The sequence below is a fragment of the Prionailurus bengalensis genome, chromosome D4 (assembly GCF_016509475.1).
Source record: "Prionailurus bengalensis isolate Pbe53 chromosome D4, Fcat_Pben_1.1_paternal_pri, whole genome shotgun sequence".
Lineage (NCBI taxonomy): Eukaryota > Metazoa > Chordata > Mammalia > Carnivora > Felidae > Prionailurus > Prionailurus bengalensis.
The window spans coordinates 14,243,543-14,263,571 of NC_057359.1; the positions used below are offsets into that span (position 1 = coordinate 14,243,543).

The 20,029-nt window shown below is 42.1% G+C and overlaps 1 protein-coding gene across 1 annotated transcript in view; it reads left to right on the plus strand.

The window, feature by feature from the left end:
- Positions 1-20,029, plus strand: part of CD4H9orf85 (chromosome D4 C9orf85 homolog) — a 71,292-nt gene that overhangs the window by 37,822 nt on the left and 13,441 nt on the right. The window lies entirely within an intron of this gene.

Consider the following 20,029-nt stretch of genomic DNA (forward strand, 5'->3'; position numbering starts at 1 on the left):
GGAAGAGAGGAGAGAGTTTGTTTTGCAAAATTCTGTCTCCCATTAACCAGGTAATAATATTTATTGTGGATCATCTTTACCAAAGTTGACCAAAGTCTTGAAAGGAGTCTGATGTTTTTATTTTTATTTTTACGTTTGAGTATAGCTGACTCACAATGTTACGTTAGTTTCAGGTGTACAACACGGTGATTCCTCAAGTTTATACATTATGCTGTGATCACAAGTGTAGCTTCCATCTGTCACCCGGACGGGGGGGGGGGGAGGGTGTCCTTTTTTTCTTTAAATTTTTTTTTATGTTTATTTATTTTGGATAGACAGAGATAGACAGAGCACAAGTGGGGGAGCGTGGGCTCAAACTCACAAACCGCAAGATCATGACCTGAGCCAAAGTCAGATGCTTAACTGACTGAGCCACCCAGGCGTCCCAGGGGTGTGACCTTTTAATTCTATCCATGAAGATTACTGAAATGGTTTAGATCAAGTATCAAATAAATTGCTAGACTGATAACCTATGGTTTCATTTCTTTGAAGATTTGGGTGCAAATGAAAAGGTACTGGACTTTGTTTCTCATCCCTCAGTACCTTACCCTTTTTCTATAATTCTGGGATTCTCTTTTATCAGCCTATGTACATCCTGGTGCTGCTCCCTTATATCCTTTAGCTCAACTGAGTAAGAATCATACTGGGGGATAATTGCTGCTTAAAAGAGAAAAGTGATTATTTTAAATATAAAAGTTAACATTAGTATGTGCAGTAGTTTTTTTACACATATACTATGAGTTTCAATTTAGTAGTCTATATAGTAGATCTTTGAAACACATTTGCTCCTTGTTGCTTTATTTTTCTTTTAGCTATTCAGTAGTTGTATGTTCCTTCAATGTATTCATTTCTTTTTCCTTTATGGGAAGAAGTGTTACCTGAAGTATGGAGGGCTCAAGCTATTGTTTTCTTGAGAATATTTAACATTTTTGAATGTTTTAGTTTGGGCAATTTATTTTGCATAAAATACTCCTTTTAATACTGAGAGGTAAAAGCCTTTAGGTAGGATAGTCTGACTTCAGCTATTTAGATTTTTTTTCCTGTTTACTCTTTGAGAGCAGAACACCCAAGTCGTTCATGGGTGTAATTGACCCCCTTTTCATTAGATACATGAGTTTCTCTCTCCTCTTCTTCAGTCTTTTCCTCATGTTCTTTAGCATTTCCTTACAAAAGAAGATACTTTTAAGCAAATCCGATGAGTTTTATGCTAATTGGCCCAAATTAGCAGTAGAGAATTTGGCAACTGTTTGTACTATCCAATGCTAAATTTCCATGAATGAATTAGCTGTGTTTTCTACTGTGTTCTCTATAGCTGGTTGTGCTATAAACCATGTAGTTTTAGTTTATAGGCTTACTATGAGATTTGTAGCTTTCTAGAAGCACTTGGCTGGCTCAGTCGATGGAGCATGCAACTCTTTATCTTAGGCTTGTGAGTTTGAGCCGCACATTGGGTTGTAGAGATTACTTTAAAAAAAAAAAATCTTAAAAAAAAGTGATTTCTAAGTGTTGGTGTAACTTTGAGCGTCTGGTTGGCTCATTCAGAAGAGCATGTGACTCTTGATCTTGGGGTCATGAGTTTGAGCCCCAAGTTGGGTATAGGAATTACTTAAGTAAATTTAAATTAAAAAAAAAAAAAATCTTAAAAAAAAAAAAAAGGAAAAGAAAAAAAAAGAATGGTTGGATTTGGACACCTAGACCCAAAGGTTAGCAATTCTGGCCTGTCTTGGAGTCATTGAAGTGAAGGAAACTCATGATAATGTTGTCATTACCTAGGTAGTAAGTACAGTGACCCAGAGCCCTTTGAGAAACTTCAGGTGGGTCAGGAGATGAAAGCTAAGAGGACCTCAGGAGTTGCTGTTCCACATCACCCTAAGGCAGATGGGGTTAGCCACAGAATAGCTAATGATGAGTGCAAAATAAAGGAAACATATTACTGTTTAAATACCTGATTACAGATAACAAGACATTCAAGCCTAATGGAAGATCTTTAGGAATAAAGAAGCCCAAGCTAGTGTAGAACAAATGATTACTTATAAGAGACTAAGAAACTGCTAGTTAAAACAAGGTCTGAACATGTTCCTTAGGAAGTCACCAGCCTGGCCCAGAACATCTTGAATTTCAGATTACACCAAACACATGACACATTAGGCATTTTGGAAAGCCTAGCCTTCTGACTCCAACCCAGGATTGGGAGTGTCGTAGAAAGTATAACTAACCTATATCCACGTGGCTTTCTCTGCATATTAACGCTTTACCAACATTGTAAGTGACTTAAGTCCACTGATGAAAGGTACTCATGGTAACATAACTTGTTTAGAAATTTTGAATGTTTTGTTCAAGTTGATCTCACTTAGACGTTAAATTTGTCCTTTGTCAGGATCTATATAAGAGGTTTTCTTTGACGCTGGATGTGTCTTTTGTGGAAAGATTCATTTTCCAGCACCCTGAACATTGTCATTGGTTAAAGTGTTGAATATTCCTTGTCTAGCTGTCTCTTGCCACAGATTATGTAACCAAATGATGTACATAGGGAAAAGTTCAACCAAACATAAAATTTAAGAAGAGGGAGGCTATTTATAGGTGACATCTCTTTTGGAATGAAGTAGTGTTCTGAATTTTGGGAAAATCGAAGCCCTTTGATCTCATTCATTATACTTGTAAATTACCAAAACCACACACAGTTAGCAAATTTCCATTGCCCATGGTATCTAACCCCAAATTTTAGACCCCAAAAAGAGTTAGACATCTAAACTCCTCGAGGTTATCTATTTTGACGATGGAAACAAAAATTGTATTATATTTTTACTTGGCAGAAAATGTTTCATGTTTCCTTTTCCTTTTCAGTGAGGTGATATGCTATGGGACTTTTATAAGCATGTTCTTTATGACAGTTTCTCCTAATTACTGAAAACGACCCTGGGCTGTTCCTCGAGACTTTTCAGAAAAGACTAGATGTCCTCACCAGAGCTAGAAGAGGGAAGAGTTGAAACTGTGTATTTGCTGGAGGGGAATGGGATGAGGGGATAAAAATGCAGGTTGCCCGTTAGTGTGATGTTAACATACTGGTACTACCCTTTGATGTAAGGTAATTTTAACTATCATTGAATGCTCAGATCTTCAGGTTTTTATAGAAATAAAGTGAAAGGCTCATAAAGAGAATGCTCAGCTTTTCACAGCTTTTCTTCTCTGTAAAAGAGCTAAGATTAACCACCACCCTGTTTTATGCCAATCGGAGGTTAAGGCGATTCTGTGGAAGGATCCCCCACTCCTTTTGGCTTATATTTTGATCTTAAGGCCAGTACCTGCTTCTCTCTGGTGGAGGGCTTCTATGGTGCTATAACCAACATCTCCCGTGATACCCAAATGGTAGAATTCTTATTAGGCTTAAAGATTACTTACAAATGTAAGAATTGTGGATGAGGACGAGTCTAAATCTTTTTGTATAAAACCTCATTGTTCAAGGGCCCTGTTTTTGACTTTTGAAAAAGAAACCTATTCATTACCATGCCTGGTCAGTCCCAAGTCATTCATGAATCCTTTAAATAACCTTGGTGTGGAGCTGACTTATTGGAAGGGCAAGAGGTCTTACAAATATTAAATGATTTCTTAAAGAAGAAAGGAGTCTTGACATTTTGTACTTAAAATTCATTTCTTGACATTATTTTCCAGGTATAGTGGAAATACAGATAGGTAAAAGACTATCCCCTTCCTCAAGATAAGAAACAAAAGAGGCTTTTTTTTTTCCCTCCTATTTTCTGGGCTCAGAGGGATTAAACGTTTTACCCAAGATCAGAAAGTTCAGATTCAAATGCAAATTGATTCCATTCCAAAGCCATGTTGTCCTGTTCTACAGTGATTTCTCATTCTTGTATTATTCATTCAAAAAGTCCTCTTCCCTTCATCTGAGCCCAAAGCTGTATTAATTTTTATAGTTACCTATCTTGTTTATGGATGTTATCCACTGCTGAATACAACATATAAAACTTTATTTACTCATTCATTCATTCATTCATTCATTTATTTTTAAGTAAGCTCTATATCCAAAGTGGGGCTTGAACTCAGGACCCTGAGATCAGAAATTGCATTCTCTATTAAGTGGGCCAGCCAGGCATCTAAACAAATAGATTTTATGTTCAGGCACTGAAAAGCCTATGTTAGTATCTAGAAACTTCTTTTTTTTTTTTTTAAATTTTTTTTTTTTAATGTTTATTTATTTTTGAGAGAGAGACAGAGTGTGAGCCGGGGAGGAACAGAGAGAGAGGGAGACACAGAATCCAAAGCAGGCTCCAGGCTCCGAGCTGTCAGCACAGAGCCCGACATGGGGCTTGAACTCACCAACCATGAGATCATGACCTGAGCTGAAGTCGGACGCTCACCAACTGAGCCACCCACACGCCCCAGTATCTAGAAACTTCTTACACCTTGTGTTTCAAGTAACCAAGAAGCCTTTTTCAGTTATTAATTTAGAAGCATTATAGGTAAATATCCATATTTCTGTTAGAATCTGTAGCCTGCCTCTTTTCTCTTCATAACAGAAAAGTTTACCAAGAATATAGTGTGAGCTTATGTTTAACGTTACCATAGTAACCAAAGAGACGGGAGAAGCTGGTATAAAACAGCAACAGGCCACAACAAATTGGGGTCTGACTTTAGAAGTGGACTGACTTATGGGGCGCCTGGGTGGCTCAGTCAGTCAAGCATCTGACTTCGGCTCGGGTTGTGATCTCACGGTTCATGAGTTCAAGCCCCACGTCAGGCTCTGTGCTGCCAGCTCAGAGTCTGGAGCCTGCTTCACATTCTGTGTCTCCCCCTCTCTCTCTGCCTCTCCCCCACTCATGCTCTGTCTCTCTCTGTCAAAAATAAAGATAAACATTAAAAAAAATTAAAAAAAAAAAAAGAAGTGGACTAAGTCCTCTGTATTAGCAGTTCTCAACCGGGAGGGGAGGATTTTACCCCCCAGGGGATATTTGGCAATGTATGGAGTCGTTTTTGATTGTCTGACTAGAAGATTTGGGTGTAGCGATTCCTTAAAAATCAAATATTTTAAAAGTGTATTTCATCCTAAAAAATATTTTAAGTGAGGGGAAGAATGGGTGTAACATGCCTTGCACCCAGCATTGCTCTAGGGATGTCTTGGTCTAAAAGTTTCAGGACACGTGGGTGCTTAAAACGCTGTTTGCTTTTAAATGGAAGTCACTACCCCTGGTTCTCACATCTAGGTTTTTAGCAGAAATTATCTAATTGATAACTTTTAAGATTTATTGCCTCACTGTAGCCCTTAACTCTTCATATTTCATTGCATTAAATAAGTGAATTCTCCTCTATGTCACCTCTACTCAAATGTGTTCCTTGGCCCAGAGTTTGGATAAACTAGTATTTTAAAAAAGGCTTATTTCACATAAATGTTTCAAGGGCTCCTGCCAGGAGGAGTTGAGTCTCCAGCAGCAGTAGGCTAAGTGGAGTTTTGTCCCCAGGAAGTTCTGCTTTTGTATGGCTCCTGTAGTGGGTGAGGGAGTGGGGGTGGGGATGAGGTTTTCTAAACTGTGGGAGAAAACGAAAAGTAACCCTGTTTGGGGGAAAGGGGGGAGGAGGAGAGGCTCCTAGGCGGGTCAAGCCACCCTGTTGGCTTGCTTCTCTCACCATATGCTTGCTTCCTCTTTGCCACCAAGCTTTTTTTCTGACCAAATTAGCCAAACTAAGACCTTCAAGATAATCTTGTACAGCAGGGCTGGTTTTTTTTAAAGTTATCTATCTATCTGTCTGTCTATTTTTGTGGTGGTGTAAAAAACAAATAACGTAAAATTTACTGTTTTAACCATTTGTGAGCGCACAGTTCAGTGGCGTGAAGTGTGTTCCCACTGCTGTGCAGCAGATATCCAAAACATTTCGTCTTGCAAGTTTGAACTCTACACCTATTAAACAATGATCCGCTTTCCCCCCTCTCCGGCCCCCGCTCCTTCGGCTCTTGGTAGCCATCCTTCTAGTTTCTGTCGCTGTGAATTTGACTACTTGAAATATTTCGTATACATGGAATCATAACAGTGTTTGTCCTTTTGCGACTGGCTTATCTCTGCGTAATGTTCTCCAGGCTCCTTGTTATAACATGAGACAGAATTCCCTTCTCTTTTAAGGCTGGGTAATATTCCATTGAATGTTGGTGTATGTGTGTATATCACTACATTTTGTTTTTCATTCACCTGTTGACGGACACTTAAGTTGCTTCTACCTCTTGGCTGTTGTGAATACTGCTATGAGCCTTATCATGCAAATACCTCTTCCAGACGCTGCTTTCAAGTGGGATTGCTGGATCATTTGGTAGTTCTATTTTTAATGGTCTAATTTAATTATTTTAATCTTCATACTTTTTTTTTAATAGTGATTGCACCATTTTACAGTCTTACCAACAGTGCCCAAGGATTCCATTTTCTCTGTATCTTTGCCAACATTTGTTTGCAGTTTTTTTTAAATAGCACCTTTCACATGTAAGGCACTGGGCTATATACTCTAGAAGATACCGAAATGAATCTCCAACACCAGGGAGTTTTTGATCTATTAGGACAGACAGGCCCACAAATAATTCTTGGGCAGATTGTGAGAAGGCTAGTTATAAGTAAAAGGTGAGAGATACACGGTGAGACCGCAGAGGAATAATAAAATGAAAACAGGAGAGATAGATCTAGAAAAGATAGGAATTAAAGGTAAAAGAGTGCTGTAAACCATGCTTATAGGAAACCCTGTGAGGAAGTCACCAGAGAATGGAGGGAAAATGAACAAGAATCCCATGTTCCCTTTGACAGATAATGTGGATAATGTCAAGCTATCTCTATATGTAGTATTGTCTTTGGGTTCCACATAGATTGTCATTTGTTCAGGGACAGCTGGCTGGTTCACACTCAGTCAGAGGAGTGTGAGACTCAGGCTTGGTATTGTGAGTTCCAGCCCCACATTGGGCATAGAGATTACTTAAAGAAAAACAAAACAAAACAAAACAAAACAAAACAAAACAAAACAAAACAAAACATAGGGGTGGCTGACTGGCTCAGTGGGTAGAGCCATTCAACTCTGATCTCAGGGTTCAAGCCCCACCTTGGGAGTGAAGTTTACTTAAAAATAAATAAATAAATAAAATTTAAAAAAGACTAAACATTGTTACATACTACAGTATTATCAGTCCCTTCATGTTATCAATGTGTGACAATTAGCTATATAGTTAGGGTTCTTTGCTTCTATTCTTCAGCTCCAGCATTTCTTATAATAGGTTGAGGCTCTGATGGTTAATCAGTGATATGAGAGTTGTGGAACCACATTCCTGGAGTATTAAAATGTCCTAGAGTGGAGTTTTGGTCACAGGTTGCTTTTCATGGGATATCGAAGTGTATGGTGACTATAAACCCTGGCTTTATTCTTGCCCAGAACCTCGGTCCTTAATATTTAAATGTCAAGTGGAGAGTTTTCATGACTGTCATCAGTTGTTCGCCTGTTCATGAAACCTACTTTTTGACATTAATATTGATTGATACAGCAAACTTTGATGGAAAAGTGCCTGCTCTAAAGTGTAATAATGTCCATTTTCTCTTTTTTTCTAAATTTACTCTTGGTCAGAGGGTGAATGCTTTGTACTCTTCTAAGAATTGTTTGAAGCAAATTTAGGGGCCCCTGGGTGGCTCAGTCAATTGAACCTCCTCCTCATGGTTTTGGCTCAGGTCAGTGGAGCTTCTGACTGTGGAGCCTGCTTAAGATTCTCTCTCTCTCTCTCTCTCTCTCTCTCTCTCTCTTTCTCTCTTTCTCTCTCTCTCTCTGTCTCTCTGTCTCTGTCTCTCTCTCTGTCCCCCCACTCCCTCCCTCTGCCCCTCTCCCCTGTTGACGTGCTGTCTCTCAAAAAAAAAAAGCATTGTTCTAATCAAATCTACGTTGGTGGGAAGAGGTAGTAGAATCTCTCCACTTATTTTTTATTTTAGTTTAAAATTTTTTTTTTATTTTTGAGAGAGAGAGAGAGAGAGTGCAAGTTGGGGAGGGACAGAGAGAGAGAGGGAGACCAACCAAGGATCTGAAGGAGGCCCTGCACTGACAGCAGACAGCCTGATGCCAGGGTTCGAACTCATTAACTGTTGACATCATGACCTTAGCCGAAGTTGGGTGCTTAACCAACTTAGCCACTCAGGCGCCCCCGCACTTATTTTCAAACACATCATTTAGGGACACAAGGAAGTGAATTGTAACTTTTTCTACTCGAAATTCTTAGAATTTGGAGATACTGTTTCCTTAAAAGCATTTTCTAATTATATCATGTGACGTAATTCCTTAATATAGTTTCAGAAACTTTCTACGTAGCAGATTACTTAGAGTCACGGCAGGAAGTGTGGCTTTATGGAATTCTGTCAATGTTAAGTTTCTATGATTGGTACACTAAGGGTGGAGTACCATAGCTCATTGTTTATGAAAGCACCTAGGCATCACATGTCAGGGTATTACAAGTGGAGCTGAATTATGATAAAGGTTAATGTGTAATAATATAACCAGGAAATGAAAGCAATCCTAGAGAAGTTGTGGCAAGGTAAAATAAGCCTTTTACTTCTAGCAAGTACTAGAAATATAAGCTCAATTCTTTTTCCCTTGGTATTTCTTGTCTAGATCAGTGGTTCTGAAACCTTTTGTTTCAGGACCCCTCTGTAACTCTTAAAAATTACTCAGGACCTGAGAAAGCTTGGTTTATATGGGTTGTATTTATTAAGATTTATTGTGTTAGCTATGAGAACTCGAATTTTTAAAATAATTATTTAATAAATAATATGAATATAAACAACATGTGCCCATTAAGGATTAATAATTTTTATGAAAAATAACTTTTGAAACAAAAATATTAGTGAGACAAGTGGCATTGTTATACATTTTTACAAATTTCTTCTGGCTAGTAGAAGAAAAAGGAAAGAGTACATCTTAAAAGGATTAAAAGTACATTTTAATAGCTTTTTCAAGATAATTGTAGAAATCCTATCAAGAGTCACATGTTCTGCCCACTGAGCCAGCCAGGTGCCCCCATCCCTACGTGTGATTTTGTAACATAATGAATTTGGAAAATATTATTCCACTCAGTTATACCGATCTTCTGAACGTTGGTATGTTTTATTATACAATATAAAAAATCATGTGAATATCACAACAATGTCACTAAAAAAGACTGAGTTTTTATTTTTGTTTTTTTAACTGAGTTTTAGGAGTTTACAAATAGAGTGATTACTAGTACAATTTGATGCCCCTCTCTTTGTTCATGCTAAGGTGTCAGTAGTTTTAGTATCCATTATGAAGAATGAGACTCAAAGTGACTTTCAAAGATTATATGACAAGGGCATGTCAGAGCTGGGCTAGAGTCTAGGTCTCCTGCTTCCCAAGTCAGCGCTATTTTCAAAATAGTATTTGTAGCAGTTCTTCGAAAACTTCAAATTTTGTCCTGATTTTCACCCTTAAGTATGTACTATATATTTTAGCTTTTAATTATTTATTCTTTCCTTTTGTGTCTTTCATTGTAAAAAAGTATGGCAACTTTTTTTTTTTTTTAAGTATACTACTGTCTCCTTTGTCAGTGAACATGGTTTATAGAGTGACCTGTGTTTTTGACCGTGGTTTCCACTGAAATGCTTAATTGTGATATATGCATGGTCAAGATTGTTTGAATGTTTCTGGGAATTATATTCCATGGAGAAGTAAAAAGAAGGCAAAACCCTTATTTTAACATCTCTGAAGTTCTTTTAGTGTTGGGCTCACAAAATATTTAAAATAGAGCCATTTTCAAGGGAAAATAGGTAAAATTTGTATTTAGGTTAAATTTAAAGTTTTTCTTTACTGTGTATTTTATAAGAAAATACACTCAGGAGTGATTAAATCATTTTCAGCCATTTTAAAAGATGTTTCAAAATACTTCACAAATTTTATAGCAGCTTGGAATGTGTGTCTCTTATCATTAAAATAATATCAAAACCCTTCATTCTTAAAATCAACATTCTTTGGTTACACAAATGCAGTCTTGAGGTGAAAAAAAAAATGCAGAAACTCAATTACTTTCAGACCATCTTTTATTCTACTCCTACAGCCTGGATTAAGAGATTTGAAAGAGAAGGCACACAAAGGTACTTACATGCAAGGGAAACTGGAAGGTTGTAAGTGTAAGTGTATAAATTTATATTACATTTGCACAAACATTTCACATTTATAGAAAGGAAACATTTTAAACTTGTGTGTCTCCTTAAAAGATGGGTCTATTTATAGTCACAGAGTTATTAGCCTAATAAAACCTGACTGTTTTTCAGAATGGATTTAAATTTGAAAAGAGCATAATTGTTTTCAGCAATAGAATTCCTTCTTTTCTTTGAATCGGCCATTAGGGTCGCAGCCATCAGTAGGAACCCTGGCAAAGCCCCACGTCTAGGCCATATTACTTTTATCTGGTCAAGAGTTCTCAAGTGGTAATGTGCATAAGAATTTCTTGAAGAGCTTAACAGATTCTTGGGACCCATCCCCAAGATTCTGAGTATGTAAATAATGGCTGTAACCCATACATCTGCATTTTAATAAGCTATGCAGGTGTTCGAGTCAGTGTTAAGAGTCACTGTTTTGGGGACTCAGTGGGTTAGAGAATGTAGATTCTGGGATCTTTTGACTCCAGCTTCCAAAACAGGATATCCTATTGTCAAGCCTATTTTACATGTAAATTTTAACATTTAACAGTTCTGTAAATACAGTTTTATCCCTGAATTAGCAATTTGAATACTTAAGGATTGGCTCACCCCAGGACTCCTCCGTATGAAACAACACATCCATAGAAATGAAAACATTCTAATTTCCTTGAAGCTTCTGATGAACCTAACCAAGAAGGACTTTCTTTAAATTATTTTAAACCTTAAAAATAAAATTGAAGCCAAAAGAAAACCTGAAACTTTTTCCTAATCCATTTGGATTGTTAGAACTTTATCCATGTGTGTTCTAATGGTCCACATTTTTAAAATCTGTTTTTTTATTGCAGAATAATTAAGTAAAGCTTTTTGGAAAACTAAAATACAAACATACAAATAATTTAACAAGAAAATTGTAATAATTATTTTCACTTAGATTGTATATCAAAGAGGGTTTTTTTTTTAGTTTTTTTTTTTAATTCTAAATTATTTTTCTCAGTCAAGTCCCTGAAGGTATGATGTGTATGCAGTACAGTATTAAAGAACAAAATTCAACCGAGTGAATTTTAATGATCTTACTGGCTTTGGTCATTGATTCATGAATTGGGCAGCATTCAGTCTAGCAGAAAGAAAGTGGCTCCAAGGAGATACACAAATTGATAGGCATTTATAGGCAGAAGGGAGTGGGAACAAGGAGATTCTACTAAACAAAAAAGCCAGTTGGTTACTGCAGGCACCTCTCCTGGAGGCTGGCTGGAGGCTGTCGGGCAGATGACCTAACTGGTGCTGATTGGGAGATGCCTGATGGGTGTGGGATTCCCTTTCTGTCAGAGCTGAAAGTGAACTAAGTCTTGGTTTGGTGACTTGGGGCTTAGCATAAACTGGTCCAATTTGGGCCTGCTTTTATGTTTTTAACCACAGTTTGATAATTTTGAGAAATGAATACAGTTGTGAGACTAGTACCACAATTAAGATATAGGACAGTTCCATCACCCCCCAAAACTGGGTAGTCACTCCAATCTGTTCCGGGGGTCATTGAACACAATGGCCAAGAAAGAATTCTTGAGACATTGTATGCTGCAACTTAACAGGTTTATTTAAGTAGCACGGGGACAGCGGTCAGGACCCGTGGGCACAAAGAACTGCACTTTTGTTGTATGAAGCTGGTGGTTACACACTTAGTACTCAAGGGGGGTGGAACGTGCAGGGAGTATTAGATCATAAATATCTTCTTTGAATTTGTACTCGTAAAAGTACGTTTGCAAGATTTCTCTGGTATTTATCATTCAGTTCAATATCAACTAATGGTGAGATACAAGATACACAGGCAGTTATAAGACCCTTTAAGAATGTAGCAACCAGCACTTATTTGATCCTTATCAAAACTATGCAGGCTAGAAGTCAGCCTTTGGGGCTAACAGTGAACATTTTTCTGCTTCTATCCCTCATCATTTCCTCCCTGACCAATTTTCAGTCCTAAAATCTTTAAGGCTGTTGAAGGCCGAACGGCCCATGTGCTGTAACTTCTTCAAGCCGACAGGGGCCGTAGAGATGTCCCTACTAATGGACTGAACTGGTTGCTCTCTGTCCCTACAAGTAACTATTATGGAAGCCCATTGCTGTAGAGTCCAGAGCGGATATTGAGGAAGGACTGTTTTGTGTAGTAAGGATCATCTGTCAGCTGGGTGAAGGAGTTAGGAAGTTTTACCTGTACCTCGACAATAGGAGAGAATAAAGCAAAAGAGACAACACACTAGGATTAATATTACAATAAAAATAAGAAGTGTGGGGTGCCTGGCTGGCTCAGTAGGTAGAGCATGTGACTTTAACTCTGGGTTGTGAATTCAAGCCCCACAATTGGTATAGAGATTACTTAAGAATAAAACCTTAAAGAAAAAAGTGTGATAAGAAGACCCTTTAAGATAGACTGTAGTCCCATTCCCAACCAAGAATTTAACCAAACATTGATAGGGCTAGGAGTGAGACATTACCTTAATTTGTATGTGTATATTTGCTAAAACTTGGGATACTGTTATGCCCAGAATTCGTGATCCCCAAAAACCACCAGGGAGCTGAGTCCGATGCAAAAGCAAAGAGCCTTTATTCGAGCTAGCTCGAGCTCAATCCCCTACCTGCACCGACGCAGCGGTGAGATAGCAGGGAAAGAGAGCGAGTTTCAAAAGGACAAAGGTTTTATTGGGGCCTGGGGGCAGTTGGTGAGGTAATGGCTATGGCCTCAGCCGATTGGCTGGGGAGGGGTCCTGGGGAAGGGTCCGGCAGGTGAGGGAGGGTTTACTCAAGGGGAGGAGGTGTGGTCAAGGTGAAGGACACAGAACAAGATGGAGTCAAGGGGAGGAGGTGTGGTCAAGGTGAAGGACACAGAACAAGATGGAGTCGGCTGGCGTAGGCCCGCCCTTTCATTCCCCCCTTGTCATGTAGCTTACGGACCCAATCATGGGACCGGCTGCATTTATGGTGACAAGGAGAACAGAGTCTGGAGGTTTACGCAAAGTTCTGGGAAGCATGTGTCCCTGGGGTGGCTCTAGGAGGTCTGATTAAGTATTGTCCCCGAGCTGGTGTCTATGATCTGCCAGGTGATGTTTTGGGGGGCGTGGGGACTCCCGGCAGCATGAGCAATGACAAGCAGAGTTAACAGAGTTACCAATATTAGGTAGGTCGAATGCGCTGTAGCTTGAGCTTGAGCGGGTTGTGTTGGTCCCGACTGATGGCCCATCGCGTGACGAAGTCCTTCCGGATCGAGGAGGGGTCCGCTGGCTGAGCGTGGGTGTGATGGACCCAGGTCGCGATGCCGTCTACCTTGAGAGCGGTGGGGGTTGTCAACACCACGATGTAGGGTCCCTTCCAGCGCGGCTCGAGAGTCTCTCGGTGGTGCCTCTTGACGTAGACCCAGTCTCCCGGCCTGTACTGATGAGGTGTCGGGATCGGGCCAGCCTCGTAGATGGCACGGAGGCGCGGCCAAATGTCCTCGTGCGCCCTCTGGAGCCCGCTCAAGGAAAGAAAAAGTTCTTGATCTTTAAACTCAACAATAAGTTCAGCTAGAAGGCTGGGAATAACAGGGGGTGGCCTGCCAAACATGATCTCGTAGGGAGTAAAACCCAGAGTGTAAGGAATGTTTCTAACCCGGTAAAGGGCGTACGGTAGGAGAGTCACCCAGTCCCTGCCAGTCTCCATGGTTAATTTGGTAAGGGTCTCTTTTAGGGTTCTATTCATTCTTTCTACCTGTCCTGAGCTCTGGGGCCTATAAGCACAATGTAATTTCCAGTTTGCCCCCACCGCCTTGGCTACTGCCTGTGTTACCTGTGGGATAAAAGCTGGTCCATTGTCTGATCCTACCAGGGCAGGAAAACCATACCTGGGTAAGATGTCTTCTAGTAGCTTCTTAGCCACCGTCTGAGCCGTTTCATGCTTGGTTGGGTATGCCTCCACCCAGCCAGAGAAGGTGTCTGTAAATACTAAAAGATATTTAAAACCATACTTTCCTGGTTTGACTTCAGTGAAGTCGACTTCCCATTGGGCTCCCAGTCTGGTGCCTCTGAGCCTGGTTCCTTTTTTATTTGATGTGGCCCTCGCGTTGGTGAGTTGGCAGGTCTTGCAGGCAGATACAACTTGCTCTATTTTGGTGTCCTGTTGGTGAATCTTAATTCCGGCATGTCGGATTAAGTCTTTTAATTTTCGGGCCCCCAGGGTAGCCAGCAGGTCCTGGGTCCCTCGCTCACAGTCTTTGGCAGTGTCGGCAGCAATCAGGATGTCATCTACATACTGTAGAAGGGTGAGGCCAGGGTGCTCCCTTCTGTACTCACCCAGGACCTCGTGTAGTGCCTCGTCGAAGATGGTGGGTGAATTTTTGAATCCCTGAGGTAGCCGTGTCCAGGTGAGTTGTCCATTAGCCCTCCTCCGGATCATGCCACTTGAAGGCGAACAAGGGTTGGCTCTGGGGTGCCAGCGGCAGACTGAAGAAGGCGTCCTTTAAATCTAGTACAGTATACCAGACCCTGGAGGGCGCTAAGGAGCTCAAGAGAGTATATGGGTTGGAAACAGTTGGGCGTATGTCCACGACCCTCTTATTTACTTCCCGGAGGTCTTGTACCGGTCGGTAGTCATTTGTGTGAGGCTTTTTGACCGGCAGTAAGGGGGTGTTCCAGGCAGACTGGCAAGGAACTAGTACCCCTAGGCTTCGTAGTCTCCGGATGTGTGGCTGGATCCCCTTCCGGGCCTCCTGAGACATGGGGTATTGTTTGATCCTTACCGGACTCTCTCCTGGCTTGAGCTCTACCAGGACTGGGGTCCTATGAGCGGCTCGTCCCATCCCCCCTGTCTCTGCCCAAACCGAAGGGAATTCTTGTAGCCATCTGTCTATATTATCCTCTCTCGGGAGCGCCTCCTGGTGGAGGAGGTATTCATCCTCCAGTTTCATGGTCAGGACCTGGATGGGGTGGCCCTTGCCATCTGTGACCTGAGGCCCCCCTTGTCTGAAAGTTATCTGAGCTCCAATCTTGGTCAGTAAGTCCCGTCCTAACAGCGGGTAGGGGCATTCTGGTATTACCATAAAGGAGTGGGATACCCGGCCCGTCCCCAAATCTACTGTTCTTCGGGTAGTCCATGAATACTGGCTCATACCAGTTGCCCCTTGTACCCAGGACTTTTTGCTGGCTAGTTTTCCTTGTGGGGTGCGGAGGACCGAATGTTGTGCTCTGGTGTTGACAAGGAAGTCAATAGGGGTCCCCTCCACTTTAAGAGTTACCCTGGGTTCGGGGAGAGGGTCTGAACCCCGACTCCCCTAATCACTTAGTTCATCTAGCTCTAGGACTTTTACTCGATCAGTCTTGCTTCCCTTCCCGCCGGCCCTTTTCGGACAATCTCGGGCCCAATGCCCTATCTCCTTGCAGTATGCGCACTGATCCTTCTGCAGCCTCTGCTTCCCCCCCTTAGTGGTTCCTTTACCTTTTCTTGCGTCGTCTGCCAGCTGCCGGAGACGGCGGTCTCGTTCCTCGGGAAAGTCAGCAATGATAGCTAGTAGTATTCTGGCCAGGTCTCGAGTCTGCTTACTGCTGGCAGCTGCCATGGCGCGAGCCTGCTTGTCCTCAGGAGGCTCCCGGTTGTTATATACCTTTTCGGCTACCACCAGTAAGTCCTGCAGACTTCTTTTTCCTAGTCTATCTATTTTCTGTAATTTTCTCCTAATGTCTATGGCCGATTGGTTTACAAAGGCCATGATAACAGCTGCCTTGCTTTCCAGAGCCTCTGGATCCATAGGGGTGTAGGTACGGAATGCCTCCCTGATCCGTTCTAAAAAGGCAGCCGGAGATTCATCTTTTCCCTGTTGTACATTTCCTACCTTGGCCAAATTGGTTGGCTTTCTAGCAGCCATTCGGAGACCCCCCATTAGAGTCTGGCGGTAGACCCGGAGCCTCTCCTTATCTTCTGCCGTGTTGAAATCCCACTGGGGCCGAGTTAAGGGGAAGGAGGCATCTATCTGAGCCTGGTTGGTGGTGGGATTCCCGTCTGCGCCCGGAACTAGTTTTCGGGCCTCATTGAGGATTCTTTCTCTTTCTTCAGTCGTGAACAGGACCTGCAAAAGCTGCTGGCAATCATCCCACGTGGGCTGATGGGTAAAAAGAACAGAGTCTAATAAATCAATAAGCCCTGCCGGTTTCTTGGAAAACTTAGGATTCTGAGCTTTCCAATTGTAGAGGTCACTAGTGGCGAAAGGCCAATAGTGATGGGGCTGATTCCCCTCCGTGTCTGGGGGTCCGGTGGCTCGCAGGGGCAGAATAGTGGAGTCGGCGGCAGAGGCGGATTGCTCCCTCTGAGCCCTTTGGTAAAGGGCGGGCTTCCCCCTGGAGCGTTTCCGCCTCCCACTCTCGGAACAGCGTCTGCCTCCCCCGAAGGGGGAGGATGGTGTTCTTCCGGCATCCTAGAGGGGTTATACGGGGGAGGAAAAATTAATTTTTCTTCAGTACCCCCCCTGTACGACAGGGTAGAGGGGTGCTGAAGGCTGGGTAAGACGTTTCCTCTTCTCTGTCTCCTGCAAAGCAAGAATGGGTTTTGGCTCCGGAGGGAGCAGGGTTAGGAAGGGCTTAAGCCAAGAGGGTGGGTCTTCTACAAGGTCCTGCCAAGTGATAATGTAAGGGGGCTGATCAAGATGGCCCGTCTTAGGCTGAGAGATGATACTCCTGACTCGGTGGATGGTAGGGAGGTCGAAGGTCCCCTCTGGTGGCCATCCGACATTGAAAGTTGGCCACTCGCTAGAACAAAAAAACTGCAACCGACCCTTTCGGACTTCCACACTGAGGTTGTTAGCTCTTCCCCTCACATCCTTAAAGTGATCAATCATAATACTTAGAGGAGTAGTCCGAGTCTGTCCCATAACGTCCGTCCAGTAAGTCCACAGAGCAAAACAGAGAAACACAAAAACAGACAAACAGAGGGCCCCTAGAAAGTCTTCCAACTCCATGGAAGCAAAACTGAAAGCTAGCTTAGACCTTTGAGGGGATTCCACGTCCCTCCAAAACCGATGAGGGGATTCCACGTCCCTCCAAAGACGACGGCCTCACGCCGACCAGCGGGAGCGACCCGCCTCGTCTCAGACCTTTGAGGGCATTCCACGTCCCTCCGAAACAGATGAGGGGATTCCACGTCCCTCCAGAAGGGAGAATCGGAACGTCTTCCGAAACTCCCGGCCCGTGGTCCTTCAGTGCGTCCACTTAGACCGCGTCGGGCACTACCAGAATTCCAGAAATGAGCTCACACAGAAAAGACAGAACAAACAGACACTAATCGTGGCCAGTCAGGCTCTCCGGGTCGGGGGTCCCTTGGGGGTCTTGGGGATCCCGGACGAGCCCCCAAATGTTATGCCCAGAATTCGTGATCCCCAAAAACCACCAGGGAGCCGAGTCCGATGCAAAAGCAAAGAGCCTTTATTCGAGCTAGCTCGAGCTCAATCCCCTACCTGCACCGACGCAGCGGTGAGATAGCAGGGAAAGAGAGCGAGTTTCAAAAGGACAAAGGTTTTATTGGGGCCTGGGGGCAGTTGGTGAGGTAATGGCTATGGCCTCAGCCGATTGGCTGGGGAGGGGTCCTGGGGAAGGGTCCGGCAGGTGAGGGAGGGTTTACTCAAGGGGAGGAGGTGTGGTCAAGGTGAAGGACACAGAACAAGATGGAGTCGAGGGGAGGAGGTGTGGTCAAGGTGAAGGACACAGAACAAGATGGAGTCGGCTGGCGTAGGCCCGCCCTTTCAATACATTAGCAGAGTCATCTGGGGTATATATATATATATATATATATATATATATATATATACACACACACACACACACACACACACACACACACACACACAACATTTAATCTCAATATTAGCATAATAACTTCCCCTTTATCTTGCAGTCAGGATGTCAAGGGACATTAAGTTTTGGAGGCCACTTTTTGAATTTATGGGTGACTTGTATGTTGATTTGGGTTAAAGGTGGCTGCTATATGCTTGGCTAAAGCCTCTATTTCTCACTTTTACATCATAGTGGTGGCTTCCAGCACAAGTATGGCTAAGGGATAAAACCATTAAGAAGCCTTCTTTGCCTGATGTCTAGTCTTAACAATATTCTAATTATGAGGATTCATTGGCAAGTGGGAGAGGACGTGTCCCGGGAGATAAGGGCATTCCCCAGTGCATTCTCCAATCCAGTTAAAAGCAAGGTGAGGCCATCCATTATTTGTACAAGTTCATAGTTAATTAACCCCATGGAGTGGGGTGTGCTCTGACTTTTAAAGAGCAGTTTTGTTATCCTAGCCCCAAGGAACTGATCAAGGTGACAACTGACTTACACAGTTATTGGGGAGTCCATCCCATTGTCCAGCTGTGTAATCATATGTTTGTCGTATGAACAACATGGGGTCCCTTTTATTACCCCCTCAGAGTAACAAGCAGGAAGATTATCTGTATATGAGCTATTATGGCAGTCTCTTCGAAGTTTACCTCAAGTTGTCTAGCTTAGGCAAACAACAAACATTTAAAGAAATTAATCAAAACTAGAATCTGTGGGGCACCTGGGGACTTAGTCCATTAAGTGTCCCAGTCTTGATCTCAGGGTCGTAAGTTCAAGGCCTACATTAGGCTCCACACTGGATGTGAAGCCTATTTTAAAAAAACAAACAAACAACCAAATAAACAAAAACAACTAGAATCTATGAATATCATCAGGATGCATTTTTTAAAGTTTATTTATTTGGGGGCGGGGAGCATGAGCAGGAGAGGTGCAGAGACAGAGAAAGAGAATTCCAAGAATTCTGTCCTGAAAGCACAGAGCCCAACGTGTGGATCCGTCCCACGAACCATGAGATCGTGACGTGAGCTGAAACCAACAGTCGGATGCTTAACTGACTGAGCTACCCAGATGCCTCTAAGGATGCGTTATTGAAACTTGTAGGAGCCTCTTGAGGCCAGAGCCAAGCCAAGTGTTTGTTATCAGATTGCTGCAATACCTGTAGATTAGGGTATATTCCTTGAGGTCCCCCAAATATCCTGAAGTTCCTAAAACTGCCAGGAATTGACCTTTTTTATTCACCTGGTAAGGCTGCTGGGAACTCTGTAAGCAGGGTATCAAACCAACATTTCCAAGGTTCCATTGGCTCCATAAAGTCAGCCTTAATTCCTTAAAGCTGTCTCATCATATCTGAGTCTATGCATGTCTCTCTCAAATATGACGTTCTGGTTAAAGCTTTGGTGGTAAAATAACCAATGTTTTCAGTGGTGTCCCATTACAAGAACAGATTCTCATTGAACTTATGCAAATAACTATAGTCTATGGAAGAAAGAGAACTCAACTGAGTTTCTGAATTTCAGAGGGTTCAGGTAAAGAGAAAAGTTGAATGCTTCAATTTGTTCACAAGGGAATACTTTATCATATTTCTGTAAACCATGGATATTTTAAGAGAAAGTTTCCTTAAATCTAGGAGAGCAAACATTAGAGAACAAGCAATATTTCAAACAAAAGTCATAAAAACGATAATCATCTTCCTTAGTTCATTCAGCCCCATGTTATTTTTGTTCTGTTTGAATGCAGCTTTCCTATTAGTTCTGGAAATTCTTACACAGTTTAGTTTTATCCTAAAGATATCACATACCTGTATTTGTCATATTCCTTTTCATAAGTCTCTTTGAAGATGAAACACATTTTGCAAGAGCATCAGAACAATAACTATAAATAACCAAAAAAGCTCAGAAATGGATGTGGTTAAAGATCTGATATGAGGGGCGCCTGGGTGGCTCAGTCATTTGGGCATCCTACTCTTGATTTGAGTGCAGG